Source organism: Bombina bombina, chromosome 10 (assembly GCF_027579735.1).
Source record: "Bombina bombina isolate aBomBom1 chromosome 10, aBomBom1.pri, whole genome shotgun sequence".
NCBI lineage: Eukaryota > Metazoa > Chordata > Amphibia > Anura > Bombinatoridae > Bombina > Bombina bombina.
In genome coordinates, this window is record NC_069508.1 from 11,298,426 (window position 1) to 11,325,901 (window position 27,476).

Genomic DNA, 27,476 nt, shown 5'->3' on the forward strand with positions numbered 1-27,476 from the left:
CATACATCACATGCATATATACATCACATGCACACATACATCACATGCATACATACATAACATGCACACATACATCACATGCATACATACATAACATGCACACATATAGCACATGCATACCTACATCACATGCATACATACATCACATGCACACATACATCACATGCACACATACATCACATGCATATATACATCACATGCACACATACATCACATGCATACATACATAACATGCACACATACATAATATGCACACATACATCACATACATACATACATACATACACACATCACATGCACACATAGATCACATGCACACATACATACACACAGCACATGCATACATACATCACATGCACACATACATAACATGCACAGATACATAACATGCACAGATACATCACATGCATACATACATCACATACATACAAACATAACATGCACACATACATCACATGCACACATACATCACATGCACACATATATCACATGCATACATACATCACATGCATACATACATCACATGCACACATAAATCACATGCACACATAAATCACATGCACACATACATCACATGCACACATACATCACATGCACACATACATACACACAGCACATGCATACATACATCACATGCACACATACATCACATGCACACATACATAACATGCACACATACATCACATGCATACATACATACACACATCACATGCACACATACATACATCACATACATACATCACATGCACACATACATACATCACGTGCATACATACATACACACATCACATGCACACATACATACATCACATGCACACATACATACACACAGCACATGCATACATACATCACATGCACACATACATCACATGCACACATACAACACATGCACACATACATCACATGCATATATACATACACACAGCACATGCACATGCACACATACATATATCACATGCTTGCATAAATCATCACAAAATGACAACTTTTGCTCATTGTCAATCATTTTAGTATAGGGGGACACCTGAATATTTCATTTTGCTTTTAACATTACTCTCCTCCAGAATAAAATTATCATGACTCTGCTAAAGAGGAAATGATGCCCCCACCTTGCTGACAGCTGGTCTCTTCCCTTGGAGAGCTTCAGAGCTTGCAATCAATAATGCAGAGCAATCAGCGCAAGGAGCTGAAGGCTCTAGGACCGCTCAGGAATCCTGCTTAGTACTATAAGGTTTGCAATCTCCTGTTTGCTGGCATTTAGCAATCTGAGCTCCAGCAGCAGCAGCAGCAGGAGTGTGTGCTGCTCCTCCTGTGTGCCCGGTACCCTGCTTGCTGACCACTGGCAGAGCATGCCAGCCAATGGCAGTGATTGATCCCCTCACCCAGGCTCCCACTTAAGTACCATGAGAACAGGAGCTGAGGTGCCCCCCAGTCCCGGACCCACTGCACATCTATCCTCAAGGCAAGGAGCAGATCTGCCCCAGCTGGGGGTCGTTTTTACTGCTTTTCATGACTTCAGGATTTAGTGTGCACCTGTGCCAGCCTCTCTGTATACAGGATCTGATGTGGGAGCTGCCAGGTGTTCCCAGTTACACCACCCTGTGCGTACTGGTCCCAGTGTGGGAGGGGGCTGATTTCTTTCCTACAAGAGGATCTGATACCAACCTGGATTTGAAACTAATGAGCACCACTAAAAGGATTATGAGCCTCACACAGGGACCTCTCTCTAATTAGGATACAAAGCTGCTTCAGTAAGTAGGTAGTGAATGTCTCATTGCTAATTTGCATGTCTTTTATTGCTGAAATGTCCCCGCACAGGCTGCACCTCACACACAGGTGATGCCCTCAGGGGTGCAGAAGGAAGGGGGCACAGATCTAATTGTTCCTTCTTTTGTGTCACAATGAGCTTTGGGGATGTCACACTTTGAACAGGTCCCGTGTCTGCTGCTCAGCACATCTTGGCTTTGAAACACTTTCTTCTGATCTGCTACAAGCAGGAGCTGTGAGGAGGTGACTGTGAAGACCCCTATATTATATAGATTATATCTGTATAGGTACGGACATGGCAGGGAGATGGCACTGATGCATAGGGGCACATATACCTAACCTTATACAAGCACAGGCAGAATATAACAAACATAAATAATAATACATATTTATCACAAGGGTATAAATAGATACAAACATAAATAATAATACATATTTATCACAAGGGTATAAATAGATACAAACATAAATAATAATACATATTTATCACAAGGGTATAAATAGATACAAATTATAAAGTGTACAGTATTTACAAATAAAGACAATGTATATACTGTAGATACAACTGTTTACTTTAATAATGTATAGTTAGATATAGATGCATCTATAAATAATACAGTAGATTGATTTATCTGTGTGGCAGTTGTATTATGGAAATCTAATTGGTACTTTTTAAATAATTACTTCTATAACTGCCTGTCCTGTGGTCTTACATTTAATATGATGAGCAGGAAATATAAGTTAATATACGATTTTGTTTATTATACTGTGTGTGATAAAAGTATACAGAGTAACAGATGCATCTAGATAGAGATTAATAAAATATATCAGATGACTATATACATGTGAGCTGGCAGATGACTTGCGTGTAACTAGATGACAGATAGAGGTTCTGACTCATATGATAATTACTGACAAGTTCAAGAAGAAACTATTCCTTGTTCTCTTATGATATATATATATATATATATATATATATATATATATATATATATATATATATATATATATATATTTGTGTGTTTATCTGGTACTTCATACATTCCCCAGCTGTGCCAGTTTGTCTCGCCTGGGCAATGCCAATCCCATAGAATACTATAGACAGAGAGAGACAGTGCCCCCTAGTGGCTTTACAAAGCCAGTGTGGGCTGAGGGCAAAGGTGGTACTGAGTGCTATCACTGGCATTAGTGCGTGCCCTTCTGTTAATTGGGGGCAAGGGAGGAAGGTAAAAAGCCAACAACAAGAAAATCTTATATTTATAAGCAATGGTTGCACAGCTGATAGAGTTCAGCATTCACCCAGTTTTCTGATATTGTTCATCCTCTTATACTGACAGCAGAACAACAGCCACTGTATTCTACTCCAGAAATATCTAGATAGATAGATACTGTATTGATAGATGATGTATAGGTAGATATATACTAGAATGATAGATACTGCATAGATAGATACTGCATGGATATGTGATGTATATGTAGATACTGAATAAATAAATAATGTATACATAAATACTTTATAAATAAATACCATATATATATATACTGTATAAATAAATAATGTATGGATGTAGATAGATAAAGTATGGATACATTGATGTAATACTGAGTTTGTGCTACACTAATGCACTGACTGATAGAACCGTGTGTGTGTGTTACACTAATGCACTGACTGCTAGCAATGTATGTGCCTTTTACACTAATGCACTGACTGCTAGCACCATGTGTGTGTTACACTAATGCACTGACTGCTAGCACCATGTGTGTGTTACATTATTGCACTGACTGCTAGCACCATGTGTGTGTTACACTAATGCACTGACTGCTAGCACCATGTGTGTGTTACATTATTGCACTGACTGCTAGCACCATGTGTGTGTTACACTAATGCACTGACTGCTAGCACCATGTGTGTGTTACATTATTGCACTGACTGCTAGCACCATGTGTGTGTTACACTAATATACTAACTCCTAGCGCCATGAGTGTGTTACACTAATATACTAACTGCTAGCACCATGTGTGTGTGTGTTACACTAATGCACTGACTGCTAGCACCATGAGTGTGTTACACTAATGCACTGACTGCTAGCACCATGAGTGTGTTACACTAATGCACTGACTGCTAGCACCATGTGTGTGTTACACTAATGCACTGACTGCTAGCACCATGAGTGTGTTACATTATTGCACTGACTGCTAGCACCATGTGTGTGTTACACTAATATACTAACTGCTAGCACCATGTGTGTGTGTGTTACACTAATGCACTGACTGCTAACACCATGAGTGTGTTACACTAATGCACTGACTGCCAGCACCATGTGTGTGTTACACTAATATACTAACTCCTAGCACCATGAGTGTGTTACACTAATATACTAACTGCTAGCACCATGTGTGTGTTACACTAATGCACTGACTGCTAGCACCATGAGTGTGTTACACTAATGCACTGACTGCCAGCACCATGTGTGTGTTACACTAATATACTAACTCCTAGCACCATGAGTGTGTTACACTAATATACTAACTGCTAGCACCATGTGTGTGTTACACTAATGCACTGACTGCTAGCACCATGAGTGTGTTACACTAATATATTAACTGCTAGCACCATGTGTGTGTTACACTAATGCACTGACTGCTAGCACCATGAGTGTGTTACACTAATATACTAACTCCTAGCGCCATGAGTGTGTTACACTAATATACTAACTGCTAGCACCATGTGTGTGTTACACTAATGCACTGACTGCTAGCACCATGTGTGTGTTACACTATTACACTGATAGCTAGAACTGTGTGTGTTAAACTAGCACACTGGCTGATGGCACTGTGTGTGTTACATCACTACAATTACTGTTAGCACTGTGTGTTACACTAATACACTGAATGCTAGCAAAGTGTATGTTAAACCAATTCACTGACAGTTGTGGGTAAAATGAATATACAGGCACTTAATGCTCAAACTGTACATGCCTTATACCCCAGCATTTTAAAATTATAGTCTATGACCATGGGTATGAGGCATTGCCCAAGGAAAGGGTCTGTGTAGTATGTGTATGGGGCATTGTCCAGGGGCAGGGTCTGTGTGGTAAGGGTATGGGGCATTGCCCAGGGGCAGGGTCTGTGTGGTATGGGTATGGGGCATTGCCCAGGGGTAGGGTCTGTGTTGTATGGGGCATTGCCCAGGGGCAGGGTCTGTGTGGTATGGGTATGTGGCATTGCCCAAGTGCAGGGCTTGTGTGTCATGGGTGTGTGGCATTTCCCAGGGTCAGGGTGTGTGTGGTATGGGGCATTGCCCAAGGGCAGGGTCTGTGTGGTATGGGTATGGGGCATTGCTCAGGGTCAGGGTGTGTGTGGTATGGAAAGGACCAAGCAATCTAGGGACAGATACTTTGTATCTCAGGGCACCCTGTATGAGGGTTGGACATGGTAAGGACAGGTTCAGAACTGTAGGTGGTTCTCTAACATTTGGACAGATAATTCATTTTTCAGTGAATCAGCTTCTTTGATTCATTTAGTTATTTGACATATATATAAGGATTGTGATTTCCATTTGGTGTGACCCTGGTGTATTTTTACTGTTGTTGTTTGTTTTTTGTATCTGCAATAAACGCATTTTTATAAAAATTGAATTTCTTTTTAATTACAGGTAAATATAATAAATTCCATTTGCCGTAAGCGTCTCACGCTGTAACAGGTACAAATGGAAATTAATCTCATACTGTAAAGTTAATGGTGAGAATTCCTGAGAATATTTAGTAACAATGATCTCATTCACACAACACTAAAAATGCACAAATTATTCCAAGCCGTAGGTTGTCAGCCGTGAGCCAGCACCTTCAATGGAAACACATCTTCTGGGTTTGCTTGCGATATAATCTTTGGTATTGCATTATACCCTTTGTAGTGATTGCTAAATAAATGTTGTATCTGCCCATCATATGTAGTACAAATACTTATAATTCCAGGTACCCACATCATTACTGTGGCACTTGCAAACCATAATGTTGCCAGTGTTTCTGAGTCTGTAAGGTAGTGCCTTATTACATGTCTAGGGAGGGAGACAGTATATTAAAATAAAGGCAAAAATTGGTCCTATCTGTATCCATATACCCGTAATATTTAGCTTTATAGTTTAACTTTTTGTACCCCTGAGAACAGACGTTTAGTTTTAACAATTTTATCACAATAAAAGACTTATAATTAATTAAATGTGTAGTTTTTAAAACATAAAATAAATCCTATTTAAACACATGACAGTTGACAAACACATCAAATGTAAGGGCCAGGCAGAGACTGAACAGTCAGGTGCACATTTATTTGAGAGCAAGTCTGGGAATTCTGTATGTAGATATTGTATATGTACCACAATCTAAAAAAAATATACAAAACCTAGATATAAAGCTCTTCAAGCAGTAGATCCCTAATGTGTAGAATTTGTCACATGTCTTTATACATTTTTACCTTTAGTGCATGTGTTTTTCTGTCTCTCCCCAATTTTATTTTTCTGTGTCTGACATTATTGGTGATATCAATTTAATAGTTGTGTTTGGAGCTATCAGATACTTTTTATCAAACATCAGCTTTGGATAAATAAATAATTTGACTGTACGGTTTTGTAAATTGGTTTTTAGAGATTCCCCAACACTTTCAGACTAAAAACTTTAACATCTGTTCTAGGCAAGTCAAATTTGAACTCATCCATTATCGGAGATAGCTTCTATGCTTTGTACGGCAGGTATCAGTGGCAGTCAATAGGTTAACTATATTCTGCACCGGATAAACCAATGCTGTGCAGAACTTGCAAAGGCCTAAACTAATATCATTTATCATCTGCGTTATCATTTTGCAATAATGTTTTCTGGCTCTGCGACTTTGGATTTAATATAGGAAAGCATGTGCACAAAATTGTCTTAACATCATCGATATAACTAGAGAAATTACGCAGAGTGAAAAAGTGTCATCTCTGTACTTAAATAATATATTACATACCCCGGTAGTTGGCTGTTATCTTGAAGCTTAGTATCAAATGTAATTTGTTACTCGGCTTGACGTTATGATATCATATGAAATACGTATATAAGTGATAAAATTAACTTAAATAACAATAAAATACAGAGAAGAATGAACATAAGTACAATAAGATGTCACTTTATTACCAGCTTTCTCATTCTGTAAAATTTTGTAGTCCTAATACTGCACATTATTAGCTTAAATATTTTTTCCAATCAAAAATTGCACAAGAAAGTGGCCTACTTCAGCTAAGCAGTTCATTAGCTACCTGGTAATAAGCTTTTACTTTACAAAAATAAAAATGCAAGTTTTTCAGAGCAAGAGTTTTATATCCACCACATAATGCCGTGCCCTGTACGCTTTGTATTTTTGAATCTGAAAATGCTATGCAAATAAAGATACATAGACACAAATTATGCAAATATAATTGTTAAACCACAATTCACCTAATATGATACATTTATTTCATTTTTTTTCTCTCTAATTCATATTAGTTTTCTAAGAGAATTAATAATAAAAACATTTTTCCTGACTGCAGATAGTATTTTTATTGAATATAAATGGGTCAAAATATTTAACCCCCTTGTAGAGTAACCAATGATATCAACTTGTGTTGTAAAGCTAGTATTTCATTCTTATAATGCAAAGTATTTTCTCATTTTATTTTTATCATAAGAAACATGACTCTTATAGTTAATGTGTGTTAAGTGATTCAATTCACTAAATAAAAAGAGGAGAGAAAAAAAACAATTCTCTGGATGATTTGAAAAATCATTCAGTTTTGGCAGCCTTTTATTTTTTTAGAGAAGATAATTATTTTACAAAAACATGCAATTTAATTCCAATTTTAATGCAGCTCTTTAAACTAACATTATGACTAATGCTGCATAAAGATATTACACAAGAAATGCGATTAATCCCTCTTGCTATAGTAAAAATAGTTTAAGTGTCTGTAAATTGTACTTTCTTTTATTATGAGTAATTTCCACAATTTTTATCATCTCATATTTTATAGTGAAACGGCTCAGGCAACCTTATAGGCAATAATTCCCATTTTATATATGAAATATTGGTGTAATCTGAATCTTTTCTAATTCTCAGATAACAATCCCTCTTATTCGGCAATTATGCAAGAAGGGCAAGCAGATGTTGCATTTATTGTAATACCTTAATTTCATGAAAGCTTTTATCTTGATCAACCTAAAATCTTCTGATTCACATTACCGGTTATTGCAAAACTAAGCTCATCCAAAAAAATTATCCTAAAGAATTATTTAAAAAATCTTAATCTTTATCTTAATCTTTTATTTTATTAATAAAATTAACTTTTATTGAATGCATTGTATTTAATAAGCATTTTATTTTTTTTCTGACATTTAATTTTAAAAATACTTTTCTTAAAACAAATTCTATTATTTGGTTATGTTTTAAAAGCTTTAAAAAAATCTAATTAAATGTGAAAATTAAGTATTTAGTAGGAGAATGAGATACAGGAATATTTGGGATTTTTTTCCATCATGTACCAGAAGGTGTGGTGACATGTTAATTTATCTTCACGCTGATTTTTGTGCAAAAGTCTCAGCTGGTGACAGATGTTATCTCAGGAAAAAGACCTTTTTCAGTTTGACTGTTATTACCATATTGGTCCTCTATAAATATATCTGCAGCCTTGTTTCTAAGTCAATTATAGATATATAAGCCCTTGTGTGTGATAAATACAGACGTCCATTTGCTTTTAAGTAGATAATTTATTTCTTTTTAATTCTTTTTTTTCTCTCTGTATTTTAAAGGGACACTAAACCCACATTTTTTTTCATGATTCAGATAGAGCATGCAATTTTAAGCAACTTTCTAATTTACTTCAATTATCAATTTTTCTTCATTCTCTTGCTATCTTTATTTGAAAAAGAAGGCATCTTAGCTAAGGAGCCAGGCAATTTTTGGTTTAGGACCCTGGACAGCACTTGTTTATTGGTTCTGTCCAATCAGCAAGGACAACCCAGGTTGTTCACAAAGAATGGGCTGGCATCTAAACTTACATTCTTGCTTTTCAAATAAAGATACCAAGAGAATGAAGAACATTTGATAATAGAAGTAAATATGAAAGTTGCTTAAAATTGCATGCTCTATCTGAATCATAAAAGAAAAAAATTGGGTTCAGTGTCCCTTTAAGGGACACACCAGAGGAAATATAAATATATTACATGTATCAATCACAATATATAAGTCCTATTTGCATTTAAAATGAATTAAAATGTATCTCTTCACTCTTGGATTTTTGCTTACAAATTTCCACTCCCCTTGTTTGCTCTGGATTTATGAACCAATCAGACAGATATGGTTGAATATAGGGGAAAGGCTCTGGGTAGGCACGCTACTTAACGTCATACACAAGCAACACGTAAATAGGAACATGCGTGCGCTTCTACGTTTACAAGATGACATTGTCCTCTTTCTCCGGGCATTAAAGGTGTGAAAGTAAAAATGGATAGATATTTCTGAATGACACTGAGCATGATTATCTTTTATATTACACTTTACAGAGGCAGACTTGTTCTTATTTGCAGTTAAAATCTACATTTATATATTTTACTTTTTTAACATGATCCTCTGATCAAAACATCAGCAACAATTGTATGACCTGCATCAAAAATTATATAATGTCCCTTTTAATTACTTTGCAAATAATTTTGAAATATTTTACAGCAATTAAAGGGACACTAAACCCCAAAAATGTTTTCAAGATTCAGATAGAGCATGCAACTTTTTAATTTACTCTTATTATCAATTTTTCTTTGTTCTCTTGCTATCTTTATTTGAAAAAGAAGGCATCTAAGCTAAGGAGCCAGACAATTTTTGGTTCAGACACTGGACAGCACTTCTTTATTGGTGCTGTCCAATTAGCAAAGGCAACCCAGGTTGTGAGCCAAAAATAGGCCAGCTTCTAAACTTACATTCTTGCTTTCCAAATAAAGATACCCAGAGAATGAAGAAAATTTGATAATAGAAGTAAATTAGAAAGTTGCTTACAATTGCTGCTCTGAGTCATGAAAGAAAAAAAATGGGTTCAGTGTCCCTTTAAAAGATTTTGAATCATTGTTATCCCCAGCACACACTCATACATTCTGCTGTTTTACTGCCACAGTGGTATAAGCATTAACAGGATTTCACTTCCTGGTCTGAGTGAGAACGGTCAAAGTGGTATTCCATGGTAGTGTTGTTTCAGGCTGATATCAGCGATGCTTCAAAACGTCATGGTAAATTATTTGCAGAAAAAAATCCAATAAAATACAGCAATCTTTGTAATTTGTTTATTTTATATAACTGTATGTACACATATAGTACTGTGTGTAAGTTAATAAATTAACATTAGAGATATACATACTTTATCGGGTGCGTATAAAGTGAGTGAGATTTCATGTCTCCTACTGCTACAGGACAGACTATAGGGGGGTGCTTGAGGGATATATAGATGACGAATATATCTGATTCTTAAACTGGAAATATGGTCATTTATTGTAAAAGAACAAAAGTACAGATTTTGTAAATTCATGTATTGAATAAACCGGCCTGAGTGCTCATAATTCCTGTAGTCTCAAGTCCCAAGCTTGTTGGACTGGGCACAAGTTCTTGTGCATACAAAAAACTGTAGAAAGTGGCATTTTTCAAAGTGAGATTTCTCTCAGGAGGTGGCTCTTTATGGGTTAAAACAAAAATTAAATATATATCTATATACACATAGTAACACATAAATATATATGTATATATCTACTAACACATAAATATATATGTATATACACATACTAACATAAATATATATGTATATACACATAGTAACACATAAATATATATGTATATACACATACTAACACATAAATATATATGTATATACACATAGTAACACATAAATATATATGTATATACACATACTAACATAAATATATATGTATATACACATAGTAACACATAAATATATATGTATATACACATACTAACATAAATATATATGTATATACACATAGTAACACATAAATATATATGTATATACACATACTAACACATAAATATATATGTATATACACATAGTAACACATAAATATATATGTATATACACATAGTAACACATAAATATATATGTATATACACATACTAACACATAAATATATATGTATATACACATAGTAACACATAAATATATATGTATATACACATACTAACACATAAATATATATGTATATACACATAGTAACACATAAATATATAGGTATATACACATACTAACACATAAATATATAGGTATATACACATAGTAACACATAAATATATATGTATATACACATACTAACACATAAATATATAGGTATATACACATAGTAACACATAAATATATATGTATATATACCTACTAACACATAAATATATATGTATATACACATACTAACATAAATATATATGTATATACACATACTAACATAAATATATATGTATATACACATACTAACATAAATATATATGTATATACACATACTAACACATAAATATATATGTATATATACATAGTAACACATAAATATATATGTATATACACATACTAACACATAAATATATATGTATATATACATAGTAACACATACATATATCTGTATATACACATACTAACACATAAATACATATGTATATACACATAGTAACACATAAATATATATGTATATATACATAGTAACACATAAATATATATGTATATACACATACTAACACATAAATATATATGTATATATACATAGTAATGTTCAAAGAAAAACGATCCCAGCTGCATTAAAAAGATCCTTTATTAATACTTGGTTAAAACTGGTGATACACAGCAAACAGAGTGGAAGGTGCTGAGGGCGCAGCACTGTACGGCTTACATGTTTCGGAAATGATCCGTAGTCATAGCCTACAGTGTTGAGCCCCACACCTGTTTAAAACAGATTCAAACAAATGTGATTCGCTAAAAATAAAACACGCCCTCAGACTAAACCTGAACACACCTGTTGATTACATTGTATGTCTCTACGTGACGTGCACGGTGAAGGTTATAGAAGGGAATAGAAGATGCAGTGTGTATAATTTTCAAATACTATGTAAAAGTTTACCAAACAGACAAAAGCATTAATTTGCAACATAAATGTATATTGACCCACTCTGGGTCCGCATACAAAATGGGGGGCAATTATAAAACACCTGTGTTGAAATGTTAAGAGTAGCAAAATACTGCGCTCATCTAATTAAAGGGGCAGTGTCCTTAGTGGTGATACACATATATGAATGAACCTCTGTAACCTAAATGCTAAATAGGGCGCAATTTGTAGAACACCTATGTTAAAATGTAAAGGAGGCAAATTCCTGCACTATTCAATTAAAGGGGCAGTATCCTCGAATGGCTGTACACGAATATGGATAAATTTCAGTAAACTGAATGCTGAAGCATTATAATACACACTGTAAATAATGTAAACAATTAATAATTAAACCATAATAAAAAAATAATGATAATAAAAAATGATGATAATAAAATGATGATAATAAAAGGGGGGAGTAAACTTAACATGTGTTTTCCACATACATCCACTTTGTTCAAAATGGGATTACATTACCTTGTGTTGTAACTTTAATATATAGTTCCTTATTACCATAATGTAAGACCTGGGCTTGATTAGCTATTAAGCCGCCCTTGCTAGGTATAGCTTACTTATATTATAAGTGTAAGGAACAAGGTAAAAAAACCTTCAATCTAGTTAAACCTTATATTTGGTGTATAATCCCAAGGTAAGTAATATGTGTACCATATAAAACCTTATCAATGTAGAATTTATACCAAGAGTGAAAAAGCAAAATCCTGACTGGAAACCAAATAGAGCTTAGAATAGATGAATGAATAACAACAAAATTAAATTAGAAATAAATACAAATAAATAAATATAAAAAAATAATTAAATGGTAATCAAGTGGAAGATTGTGGAAGTGTGAATACATGAGTGTCCTAAACCAGGTATAAGGGGTATTGTATCTGGAGGAGGTAGTTGTAAAAGATTATAATGATGGTAATAATGAAACTACATGGGGTAACTAGGAGGTGGAAGGCTAAAACCTTGTTTAGATCATTAAAGGAGAAATGTAACAATGAGAACTATATAAAATATAGTATAGTGTACTCTGCATTTATCTCTCCGAAAGTGGTAATCACTCCCAGAGATTTAAGACATCATATCTGGAATTTAATCCATATGGCACCCTGGTGCCCATTGTGAAAATCCAGAAAGCTTCACGTCTGGCGAGAAGTGTGTCAACATCTCCTCCTCTAGGAGGTCTATTCACCTTTTCAATCGCACACCAGGTAAAACCCTGAAGATTATTATCATGAAAGACCCCAAAGTGTTGAACTATAGGGGTTGATGCTCTTTTCGTATTGAATGAAGACAAATGTTCTCTTATCCTAGTATTTAGGTCACGAGAGGTGAGTCCTATATACTGGATCCTGCACAAAGTGCACTCAATCAAATAGACCACTGACTCCGTCTTGCAATTCATGCAAGATCTGATCAGATATTGTTTTTTTGTTTTCTCACTAGTTAACTCCTTTGTGATGTTCACAAACTCACAGGGTTTGCACTTCCGATGCCCACACTTGTACATGCCAGTATGTTGTAACCAGGAGCTTTGTTTGGGTTTATCAGACTTAAGTAGTGTAGGTGAAAGGATCGAGCCTAACGTAGGGCTCTTTCTATAAGCACATCTCAATCCAGTTTTCACAGTTTCCACCAATTTATCCTCTGCCAACAGCAATGGAAAATGTTTGCGAACAATATCACATACCTGGGGATATTGGACACTGTGTGTAGTAACAAAAGTTACTCCCTGTCTGACTTGTCTTGTGCGCTGTTTGGTTCCCAAAAGTTTCTCCCTGGGAATGGTTAGAACCTGTTCCCTAGCTTTTTTAATGGCCTTAGGGGGATAGTTTCTATCCCTTAGTCTCCTTTCAAGGGCCCTAGATTCATTTAGAAAATCAGTGTGCAAAGTACAATTTCTCTTAAGCCTGGTGTATTCACCTTTTGCTATGGCAAAGGGAACATGTTTCGGATGGCAGCTGGTACCCAAAAGTAGGGAGTTGCCCGAAATGGGCTTCCTATAAATCGTAGATTTCACTGTGCCCATAGAGGTGGCCTCCAATGTAAGGTCTAGATAGTTAATAGACCTGTCACTAAGTTCAAAAGTGAACTTAAGGCCAATCTCATTAGAGTTGAGATAATCCATGAACTTGGGAATACTAGTTTGGTCACCAGTCCACACAAAAAGGAGGTCATCAATGTACCTCCTATAAAAGGAGATACAATCCTTATAGGGATTACTATCTCCAAAGATGTGGTAAAATTCCCACCACCCAAGAAATAAATTGGCAAATGACGGAGCAAATTTTGCTCCCATGGCGGTACCACATCTTTGGAGATAGTAGACTTCCTCAAACTTAAAGAAATTGTGTGTAAGTAAAAAAGTGGTGACTCTTAGGATGTACTCAGTGAAAATATCACTGTACTTCAACTCCTGTTCAAGGAAAAACGCTATGGCTTGTATTCCTACTTGATGCGGGATACTAGAATATAGTGAAACAGCATCGACAGTAAGCCATTTGGACCCTTCAGTCCATTCAATCCTCTCAATCAAATTCAGAATGTGTTTTGTGTCTTTCACATATGAGTGGAGAGACATTACAATTGGTTGAAGAATTGAGTCTAACCATTCTGAGAGATTGCCTAAGAGGGAATCAATCCCACTCACGATTGGTCGCCCCTGAACGTTAATTAGGGTTTTGTGGGTCTTAGGTAGGTGGTGGAAATATGGGGTCTTGGGGAAGTCCACTGACAAAAATTCTGAAGTGGTCTTATCCAGAATACCCAATTCAACACCATCATCAAGAAGCTGTTTAAGTTCCTTCTGGAACTCAAAGGTAGGATCCCTACTTAAGACAAAGTAATCCGTCTCTTTTTGTAATTGTCTCAGGCCCTCCTGGATATAGTGTTCCCTATCCATCACCACTACCATGCCACCTTTGTCAGAATTTCTAATGACAAGGGAGCTGTTATCTCTCAATGTCACCATCGCTTCTTTTTCAGAGAGAGATAGATTAAATGAGTGTTTGGGTTGATTATTTTTCAGAGTCAAGAGATCTCTCTCTACTCTATTATAGAAAGTTTCTATAACATTGCCTCTGTTATGGATTGGATAGAATTTGGATCTCTTTCTGAAACTGGGACCCCTGTTAGCTCCCTCAGTCGCTCCAGGTGTGTCAAACTGGAGCTGTTGAAGCGAGACCACATCACATATGTGTTTAAAGTCATGGTTCTCCAGACTAGTATCGCCAACCTGGGTCAAAGTTTGAGTCTGAATCAATGATAATTCATTATTACCATCATTAGAAAAATGTTTTTTTAATGTTAAATTCCGTACAAGTTTATTGACATCAAGAATTGTTTTAAAAAGGTCAAAGTCATTAGATGGTGCAAAGTTTAAACCTCTGTTAAGCACTTTGTATTGTGCTTCATTAAGAATTTGTGTGGACAAATTCACAACATTCCCCACTATCCTTATGTCCTCTATTTGTAACGAGTTAGTGGCCTGGGCTCCCTGAGTTGGTACCTGTCCTGACCCTGATTGTAATGTGTGCCAGGTTGAGTGGTCCGTCTCCCTCCCCCCTTGGGTGCATCCCGTTCCTGGGGAAAAACCTGGTTCAGGGTGTAGGGGTCAGCCTGGTTTTGTGCATGCATAGCAGGGACTGATTCTAGATAGACACCTCGTGTTGTGTTCACTCCCTGGACTATACCACCATCCCTATTGCCTGTAGGCAAGATATCAATGTGTGGGGCCTGCGTTAAGGTATAAACATTAGTCTGGGTGGTATTAGGCATTGTGGGTGTTGTAATACTGAGTGATTCTCCCTCACTAGACCCATCTATTCCCTTCTATAACCTTCACCGTGCACGTCACCGTGCACGTCACGTAGAGACATACAATGTAATCAACAGGTGTGTTCAGGTTTAGTCTGAGGGCGTGTTTTATTTTTAGCGAATCACATTTGTTTGAATCTGTTTTAAACAGGTGTGGGGCTCAACACTGTAGGCTATGACTACGGATCATTTCCGAAACATGTAAGCCGTACAGTGCTGCGCCCTCAGCACCTTCCACTCTGTTTGCTGTGTATCACCAGTTTTAACCAAGTATTAATAAAGGATCTTTTTAATGCAGCTGGGATCGTTTTTCTTTGAACATTTCTACCTTCCAGTAAACCGGCTGCACCTATGCTGTTTATGGGTTTTTTGGAGCATGTGTGATGATCGTTTGTATTTAGCAATTCTCAGCTAGCGGCTAGCAGAAGCACCCCCAAGTCTCACAGTGTTACGGAGCGGAGTAGAGGGGAGGAGTAAATTCAAGACTCAGGAGGACATTGGCTGGGATAAGTTGAGGCGGGTGAGAAGTTCACCGCTTCGTCCTGGTGTTTCTTTCTTTCTTTCCACAGAGTGAGATATTTCCTTTATGGAGCCCCTTCAGAGGAATAGGCATTGAGACTGCCGGAAGAACCCCCACTCCATGGTACACTGGTGAGTGAAGTATATCGATGGTTCTAGTGTGCACTAATAGCTGTTAGCATATTGACTTTCTTGCAGTTGCCTGCTGTGTGCAGCTGCGTGTGACTGTTTCTGGAATATTGATTACTCAAACGTCTTTTGCATTGCTTATACACACCAACGGTCTCACACATATTGGACCTTACTTTACTTTAATTTGCTTTCAGGATTGCTGTTACAGTATTAAGGGTTCCTCTTTGACTTTTTGTATATACATAGTAACACATAAATATATATGTATATATACCTACTAACAAATAAATATATATGTATATACACATACTAACATAAATATATATGTATATACACATACTAACATAAATATATATGTATATACACATACTAACACGTAAATATATATGTATATATACATAGTAACACATAAATATATATGTATATACACATAATAACACATAAATATATATGTATATACACATAGTAACACATAAATATATATGTATATACACATAGTAACACATAAATATATATGTATATACACATACTAACATAAATATATATGTATATACACATAGTAACACATAAATATATATGTATATACACATAATAACACATAAATATATATGTATATACACATAATAACACATAAATATATATGTATATACACATACTAACACATAAATATATATGTATATACACATACTAACATAAATATATATGTATATACACATACTAACATAAATATATATGTATATACACATACTAACATAAATATATATGTATATACACATAATAACGCATAAATATATATGTATATACACATACTAACACACAAATATATATGTATATACACATAGTAACACATAAATATATATGTATATACACATACTAACATAAATATATATGTATATACACATAATAACGCATAAATATATATGTATATACACATACTAACATAAATATATATGTATATACACATACTAACACATAAATATATATGTATATACACATAGTAACACATAAATATATACGTATATACACATAGTAACACATAAATATATATGTATATACACATAGTAACACATAAATATATATGTATATACACACAGTAACACATAAATATATATGTATATACACATAGTAACACATAAATATATATGTATATACACATAGTAACACATAAATATATATGTATATACACACAGTAACAGATAACTATATATGTATATACACACAGTAACAGATAAATATATATGTATATACACATAATAACACATAAATATATATGTATATACACATAGTAACACATAAATATATATGTATATACACATAATAACACATAAATATACATGTATATACACATACTAACACATAAATATATATGTATATACACATAGTAACACATAAATATATATGTATATACACATAGTAACACATAAATATATATGTATATACACATAGTAACACATAAATATATCTGTATATACACATAATAACACATAAATATATATGTATATACACATAGTAACACATAAATATATATGTATATACACATAGTAACACATAAATATATATGTATATACACATAGTAACACATAAATATATATGTATATACACATAGTAACACATAAATATATATGTATATACACATAGTAACACATAAATATATATGTATATACACATAATAACACATAAATATATATGTATATACACATAGTAACACATAAATATATATGTATATACACATAGTAACACATAAATATATATGTATATACACATAGTAACACATAAATATATATGTATATAAGCATATACATATGTATTTACAGTGAACACACAGTCCCCATAGACCACTATGTAAAGGCTTTTTTCAGTGCGTTTTTTTTTTGTCGAACTCCCCACACCCGCCAACTTTAACCCATAGAAACTGCTTTGCTCAGTTTGTTTTAAAAAATAAAATCTGCTAATTTTTTTTATTTACAAAAAGGCACACTGCACTGTATTTTGGGGGAAATTGGGGGACATTTTAAAAATTAACCAGAGGTCTGACCTCTGGTTACTTTTTTGAGCGCTAATTGCTACCTCAAACTCATGGTAGCAATAATCAGCCACTTGTAATGGCTGGTTATTTATTGTGCGCCCATAATCTAGCCCTTAGCGGTTAAAGTATGAAACTTTACGTTGACTTCCTACATAAAAAAGGGAGAACCAAATCCCTGTCCAATCAACTCATATAGTTGGTAGTGACACTGCGCAATTCATTGCTTACAAAATGGTGGCTGCTACTTACATTACTATACGTTTCAGCACCACATAAGGTAATCGCCTTTTTGTTTCCAGTTTTGGGGCTATGTTATTACACAGGTTAACTCCATATGTTTTGTGCTTAGTCTTTCTTTGCTTTGTGGCCAGGTTGGCCAGGTCTTCATTGTTTTTTGCCATCTACTAGTCTCTTCTTATTGGAGCCAGGTGGGTGATCAGTTTTTTAATTAGTTTACTTCCTTTTTGTTTGTACTCATTCTCTGTATTTGTGGATAATTTTGGTGGTATTTCCAGCTTCCACTCCAACTTCCAAGTCTGTTTAGGTTGGTTAAATGTTGCCCGTCTTTTTTGGATTCTATTGATGTACTTGGTGGTGCCAGTGTTGCCTGGTTAGTGTTAGAATACTAGTATTGACAATTACCTTTGTGTTTAACAGGCTTCCCCCCACCCCTCGTTGGTGTCAGGATAGTTGTGATATGCCAAGGTTTGGTGCATTTGTCAGAGTTGTCCAATGGATATATATCCCTGGTATCCAGTAGGGTTACCAAATGTCTTTGGATGGTGCAAGGTGTTTACAGTTTTACTCTGCATGTCATTCTACCCTTAATGCTCTAAGGTGAACAACCTCCTTAGATTAGTATTGCTATGGATGGCACCATTAAACTTTAAAGAGTTATAAGTCTCATCTGGTGCTGGGTTGTCAACATCCTATGAATTGTGCCAGGTTACCGATATACTGTCATTTGTTCTAAAATGCTAGTTATTGAGCTCTTTTGAATTGTAATTTGCCCTTTGCATCTTTAATGTATGGCCCTTCCAGGTACTGCTGGATTGCCAGTGTCCCCTAGAGTCTACTGGATTGGCAGTCACTTCCAGTAACCTCATAGATTTTAGAAAGATTGACAAGCCAGTGTTTTTTATAGAAGGTTTTTAACCCTGTGTATGTAAAAGAGGTTGACAGTCCTGCAGAACCTAATATTGTCTAGATACTGTAGAATTGTTCACCTTCCTCAGATACCCTTTTGCCAACCTCCTCTAGAGCAATGGTAGAGCAGTCCAATGTAAACCACTAGAATGGTCAGACAGGCATGGTTTGGCAACGGTAAAGCAGTCCAAGGGCAATCCACTAGAATGGTCAGGCAGGCAGGGTTTGGCAACAGTAAAGCAGTCCAAGGGCAAACCACTAGAATGGTCAGGCAGCCAGGATTTGGCAACAGAGAGGCAATCCAGAAATTCAGGGGTATAAAAGACAGAGTAGTCAGACAAGCAGAGTTTAGCAGCAGTATATCAATCCAGCAATTCAGGGCTAAAACAGGCAGAGTATTCAGACAGGCAGGGTTCAAACACAATAAGGCAATATAGCAATAACAATCTATCACACCCAGGAGCACACAAAGTAACACCTATACTTGGGCAGTGATAGATCATTTTGATTAGTCTTACATAGGCGCAGGATTCGTGCCACAGATGTCCGGACTGGCATCAGTGAGAGAGGAGCGTGCAGCGATGACGTCAGCGCCACACACATCCGGACCCGACACAGCCCCTGGCAACAAGCAGGGAAGGAGATGCCGCGCCCCTAGCAATGTGACAAGTATTCTCTAGTTACTGTTGGGATTATCAGTCTCCTCTAGTTACTGTTGGGATTACCAGTCTCCTCTGGTTATTGTTGGGATTACCAGTCTCCTCTGGTTACTGTGTGGTTTGCCAGTCTCCTCTGGTTATTGTTGGGATTGCCAGTCTCCTCTGGTTACTTTAGGGTTTGCCAGTCTCCTCTGGTTATTGTTGGGTTTGCCAGTCTCCTCCTGGTTACTGTTGGGTTTTCCAGTCTCCTCTGGTTACTGTTGGGTTTTCCAGTCTCCTCTGGTTACTGTAGGGATTGCCAGTCTCCTCTGGTTACTGTAGGGATTGCCAGTCTCCTCTAGTTACTGTAGGGATTGCCAGTCTCCTCTGGTTATTGTGGGGGTTGCCAGTATCCTCTAGTTACTGTTGGGTTTTCCAGTCTCCTCTGGTTATTGTGGGGGTTGCCAGTATCCTGTAGTTATTGTTCGGTTTGCAGTTATTTTGGGGGTTGCCAGTATCTTCTATTTACTGTTGGGTTGGCCAGTGTCCTCTAGATTCTGTCGGGTTTGCCTTCTCCCCAGTATACAGCCAGGTTGCCAGCTTCCTCTTGATACAGACAGAATGCCAGCTTTCTTGGCCTGGTGCCTGATTAAATTTCTTCCTCCCGCTTCCTCAAAACGAGCCTTTTAGCTAATTTAAGTTTCATTATCCTGCACATGGAATCTGTTTAGACTCTGAAGTGGCTGCTGTGAAAGGACCAATTTGTGTTTATTAATTGCACGGCAGCTCAGATCTAATTTACAATTTAACGCCTCTTGCAGAACTCGAAATGTTGCCCATATTTAATTATCCAACAAAAAATTCCACACAAGTGATGATATGAAGCATCTGCACCTGGATGTAAAAACTCACACATTCATTTGTTTGAGAAAATAATTACTTTTTTTTTTAAATACTTCTCAAAAAAAGAAAGGAATATAGTTTTTTTTGGTTTTTTTTAAAAAGCAGTTTCCTGTTACCCCGTCTCAACATATTGGTATTTTTATACAGAGGCCTTTAGTATAATTTGATACAAAAAAATGCAGTATTATATTAATACTATGGGGGATATCTATCAAAGTGTCAACTATGTTGCATTCGCCGGCATCAATACGCTCGCCTAATATCGCGGCTGCGTATCTCAATACGCTCTCCTCATTTATGAAAAAAGCCGGCAAAAAGACGCCCACCAAGTACGGGGCGACAAAAAAATGCAGTATTATATTAATACTATGGGGGATATCTATCAAAGCGTCAACTATGTTGCATTCGCCGGCATCAATACGCTCGCCTAATATCGCGACTGCGTATCCCAATACGCTCTCCTCATTTATGAAAAAAGCCGGCAAAAAGACGCCCACCAAGTACGGGGCGATGAGAATCAGACTGTTAACTAGCAGTCATCGATCTTGCGTCTATTCGGCTTTTTCCCAACTTCATTTATACCCTGTCACTAAACGCTGCCACTATACTAAAATGTTTAACCCCTATCCTGCCGCTCCCCTACATCGCCGCAAACTAAATAAAGTTATTAACCCCTATCCCGCCGCTTCCCGACCCCGCTGCAACCTAAATAAAGTTATTAACCTCTATCCCGCCGCTCCCTGACACCGCCGCCACTAAATAAATGTATTAACCCCTAAACCTCTGGCCTCCCACATCACTACCACTAACTAAACCTATTAACCCCTAAACCGTCAGCCCCCACATCGCCAAAAACTAAATTAAGCTATTTACCCCTAAACCTAACAACCCCTTAACTTTAAATTAAAATTACAACATATAAATTAAAACTTACCTGTAGAATTAAAATAAACAATTTTAAACTATTAACCTACCCTAACTATTATACTACAATTAAATTAAAATACCAATTAAATAAACTAAATTACATATTAAAGAAACCTTACCCTACTCAAATTATTTAAATATACACTTAAATATTATTAAAAGTACTAAATTACAGAAAAAAACAAACACTAAGGTACAAAACCCCCCCACTAAATTACGAAAAATAAAAAATTATCAAAAATTAAAAAGAATTACACCTAATCTAATAGCCCTATCAAATAAAAAAGTCCCCCCAAAATAAAAAACCCCTAACCTACAATAAACTACCAATGGCCCTTAAAAGGGCCTTTTGTGGGGCAATACCCCAAAGATAACAGCTCTTTTACATTGTAAAAAAATACAAACACCCCCCCAACAGTTAAACCCACCACCCAACCAACCAACCCCCCCAAATAAAAAATAACCTAAGCTCCCTATTGCCCTAAACAGGGCATTTGTATGGGCATTGCCCTTAAAAGGGCATTTGGCTCTTTTACATGCCCAGACCTTAATCTAAAAATAAAACCCACCCAAAAAACCCTTAAAAAAACCTAACACTAACCCCCGACGATCCACTTACAGTTCTTGAAGTCCCGCTGGAAGGATCCATCCAGACGGAGAAGTCCTCATCCAGGCGGCAAGAAGTCTTCATCCAGACGGCATCTTCTATCTTCATCCATCCGGCGCGGAGCAGGTCAATCCTAAAGACATCCGGCACAGAGCATCCTCTTCATACGGTCGCCGCCATAAACTGGAACTTCAATGCAAGTGACGTCATCCAAGATGGCGTCCCTTGCATTCCTATTGGCTGAAAGATTTCATTCAGCCAATAGGATTATAGCTGCTAAAATCCTATTGGCTGTTCCAATCAGCCAATAGGATTGAGCTCTCATGCTATTGGCTGTTCCAATCAGCCAATAGAATGAAAGTTCAAATCCTATTGGCTAATTGGAACAGCCAATAGAATGAGAGCTGCTCAAATCCTATTGGCTGATTTGAACAACCAATAGGATTTTAGCAGCTCTAATCCTATTGGCTGATTGAAATCTTTCAGCCAATAGGAATGCAAGGGACACCATCTTGGATGGCGTCACTTGCATTAAAGTTTCAGTTTATGGCGGCGACCGTATAAAGAGGATGCTCCGCGCGGGATGTCTTCAGGATGGACCCGCTCTGCGCCGGATGGATGAAGATAGAAGATGCCGCCTGGATGAAGATGGAAGAGGCCTCCCGGATGAAGACTTCTTGCCGCCTAGATGAGGACTTATCCGGCTGGATGGATCCTTCAAGCGGGACTTCAAGGACTGTAAGTGGATTGTCGGGGGTTAGTGTTAGGTTTTTTAAGGGTTTTTTGGGTGGGTTTTATTTTTAGATTAGGGTCTGGGCATGTAAAAGAGCTAAATGCCCTTTTAAGGGCAATGCCCATACAAATTCCCTTTTCAGGGCAATGGGGAGCTTAGGTTATTTTAGATAGGGTTTTTTTATTTGGGGGGTTGGGTGGTGGGTTTAACTGTTGGGGGGGTGTTTGTATTTTTTTGCAATGTAAAAGAGCTGCTATTTTGGGGCAATGCCCCACAAAAGGCCCTTTTTAAGGGCCATTGGTAGTTTATTGTAGGCTAGGTTTTTTTATTTTTATTTTTTTATTTTTTTTGATAGGGCTATAGGTGTAATTCTTTTTTATTTTTGATAATTTGTTTTTTTATTTTTTGTAATTTAGTACTTTTAATAATGTTTAATTGTATATTTAAATAATTTGAGTAGGGTTAGGTTTCTTTAATATGTAATTTAGTTTATTTAAAGGGACATAATACTCATATGCTAAATCACTTGAAACTGATGCAGTATAACTATAAAAAGCTGACAGGAAAATATCACCTGAGCATCTCTATGTAAAAAAGGAAGATATTTTACCTCACAATTTCCTCAGCTCAGCAGAGTAAGTTCTGTGTAAAAAGTTATACTCGGCTGCTGGAAAAAAATGAAGAAATGAACAGCAGCCAATCAGCATCAACAGTGCTGAGGTCACAAACTCTTTTACTATGATCTCATGAGATTTCACTTAACTCTCATGAGATTTCATTGTAAACTTCCTTACACTGAATAGGGAAATAAGATGAGTGTGCACGTAAGCTCGCTCCTTCCGCTGTCCCAGGACAGACATACTGATTTGCTGCTTAGAAGTCCTTTACAATGGGATGTGGCTACTGAGAAACTATTGAGGTAAAATATCTTTCTTTTTTACATAAAGATGCTCAGGTGATATTTTCTAGTCAGCTTTTTACAGTTATAGTGCATCAATTTCACGTGTTTAAACATTTGGGTATTATGGCCCTTTAATTGGTATTTTAATTTAATTGTAGTATAATAGGGTAGGTTAATTAATAGTTAAAATAGTTTATTTTAATTCTACAGCTAAGTTTTAATTTATATTAAGATAGGGATCTTGTCATTTTAATTTAAAGTTAGGGGGTTGTTAGGTTTAGGGGTTAATAGCTTCATTTAGTTTTTGGCAGGGTAAATAGGTTGTTCTGAGAAAAAAATGAAAGAGAAGAAGGCGCTCCAATGGTGCAGAATGTTAAAACACAGCTAGCTCTTCCCCAGAAATGATCCCCTTACAAGTAAATGGGTACTCACAAACTGAGCGCACTATAATGCAGTGCTATTCTTGCAGGCTGCAGTATTTAGAGCCCACCAGCTAGCTCCCACCAGATTCGATGTAATCTTGAGTCTGGGATGAAAGAACAAAAAGGGGAGGGGAACAGGGAGACTCCAATGGTGCAGATCACTAATGCTTTCAAAGCCCCCAAGATGTGCCCCTTCTGTGATGGAATACTCACATATGCTGCGCACTATAATGCAGTGCAAGTAGTGCAGGCTGGTATATCAGAGTCTACCAGCTGACTCACTCCAAAGAACAGGATCCCCAGTCCAGCAAAGGATATGGGACCCCGAAATGAAGTTCACAAACCAAAAAAATATATATAATTTAAAATATCCCAAGGCAAGGGATATATTTTATTAAAAGTAGTATAAAAACAGTACAAGAAATTCTGCTACGCGTTTCAAGCTGCTGCTGGCACCGTTTCATCAGGCAGTGGTAAGTGAGCTATACAAAACACACACTATATGAATCCTGTTCTTTGGAGTGAGTCAGCTGGTAGACTCTGATATACCAGCCTGCACTACTTGCACTGCATTATAGTGTGCAGCATATGTGAGTATTCCATCACAGAAGGGGCACATATTGGGGGCTTTGAAAGCATTAGTGATCATCTGCACCATTGGAGTCTCCCTGTTCCCCTCCCCTTTTTGTTCTGTTCATCCCAGACTCAAGATTACATCGAATCTGGTGGGAGCTAGCTGGTGGGCTCTGAATACTCCAGCTTGCAAGAATAGCACTGCATTATAGTGCGCTCCGTTTGTGAGTACCTATTTACTTGTAAGGGGATCATTTCTGGGGAAGATCTAGCTGTGTTTTAACATTCTGCACCATTGGAGCGCTTTCTTCTCTTTCATTTTTTTCTCAGATTTTCCATCCATTCTTAAGAAGAGCTGACCCTGGTGATCATCTATCCTCTGCGACAGCCTGTGGAGGGCGCCTTTATTTTTTGTTACTATCTTTCTGATGGTTACATTTTGGTGATTTAATAGTTTGTTAATGGTAGTGATGTGGGAGGCCAGAGGTTTAGGGGTTAATAACTTTATTTAGTTGCAGCCGGTGTCGGTGAGCAGGCGGAATAGGGGTTAATACATTTTATTTAGGTTGCAGCGATGTCGGGGCGGCAGATTAGGGGTGTTTAGACTCAGGGTTTATGTTCTGGTGTTAGGTGTAAACGTTGCTGGTTTTCTACCATAGAAATCAATCGGTTATATTTCTTTGTCTTGCAGCATCGCACATAAGCTTTCGCTGCTTTCAGACTCCCATTGATTTCTATGTCATCTGCGGCCTCCAGGGTGGCGGATTGAAAAAAAGGTATGATGCGTCCGAATAGCTGCGAGCGTACCTGTTAAAGGTTTGATAACTGGGAAAAAGTGTCAGAGCCGAATGTGTATTCTAAACATCTGTAATGACGTAAGCATCGATCTGCGTCGGATTGAGATCACTGGTTTGTATGTTACGTCACGAATTTCAACATTTGCCGGTCTGTAGGCTTTTATAATTACGTCGGATCAATCTCGCAACAATTACGATGTGGAATTCCGGCGTATTTTTGGTTGACAGCTTGATAGATAGGTCTCTCTCTCTCTCTCTCTCTCTCTCTCTCTCTCTCTCTCTCTCTCTCTATATATATATATATATATATATATATATATATATATATATATATATATATACTGATAATGAGCACACTGTACTGTATAATGATGTAAGCATATATACACTGATAATGAGCACACTGCACTGTATAATGATGTGAGTATCTATACACTGATAATGAGCACACTGTACTGTATAATGATGTGAGTATCTATACACTGATAATGAGCACACTGCACTGTATAATGATGTGAGTATCTATACACTGATAATGAGCACACTGTACTGTATAATGATGTGAGTATCTATACACTGATAATGAGCACACTGCACTGTATAATGATGTGAGTATCTATACACTGATAATGAGCACACTGTACTGTATAATGATGTGAGTATCTATACACTGATAATGAGCACACTGCACTGTATAATGATGTGAGTATCTATACACTGATAATGAGCACACTGCACTGTATAATGATGTGAGCATCTATACACTGATAATGAGCACACTGTACTGTATAATGATGTGAATATCTATACACTGATAATGAGCACACTGCACTGTATAATGATGTGAGTATCTATACACTGATAATGAGCACGTTGCACTGTATAATGATGTGAGTATCTATACACTGATAATGAGCACACTGTATAATGATGTGAGTATCTATACACTGATAATGAGCACAGTGCACTGTATAATGATGTGAGTATCTATACACTGATAATGAGCACAGTGCACTGTATAATGATGTGAATATCTATACACTGATAATGAGCACACTGTACTGTATAATGATGTGAGTATCTATACACTGATAATTAGCACGCTGTACCGTATAATGATGTGAGTATCTATACACTGATAATGAGCACACTGTACTGTATAATGATGTGAATATCTATACACTGATAATGAGCACACTGTACTGTATAATGATGTGAGTATCTATACACTGATAATTAGCACGCTGTACCGTATAATGATGTGAGTATCTATACACTGATAATGAGCACATTGTACTGTATAATGATGTGAGCATCTATACACTGATAATGAGCACACTGTACTGTATAATGATGTCAGTATCTATACACTGATAATGAGCACA

The 27,476-nt window shown here is 36.5% G+C and overlaps 1 protein-coding gene across 3 annotated transcripts in view; it reads left to right on the forward strand.

Moving 5' to 3' along the window:
- The first annotated feature begins 1,271 nt into the window (after positions 1–1,271).
- The window catches only part of NTNG1 (netrin G1), a 397,703-nt gene continuing 371,498 nt past the window's right edge, over positions 1,272–27,476 (forward strand). For all 3 annotated transcript variants that reach the window (XM_053693779.1, XM_053693777.1, XM_053693778.1), the window contains exon 1: positions 1,272–1,751. The gene's annotated coding sequence lies outside the window, so the exon portion shown is untranslated. The remainder of the gene's footprint in view (positions 1,752–27,476) is intronic.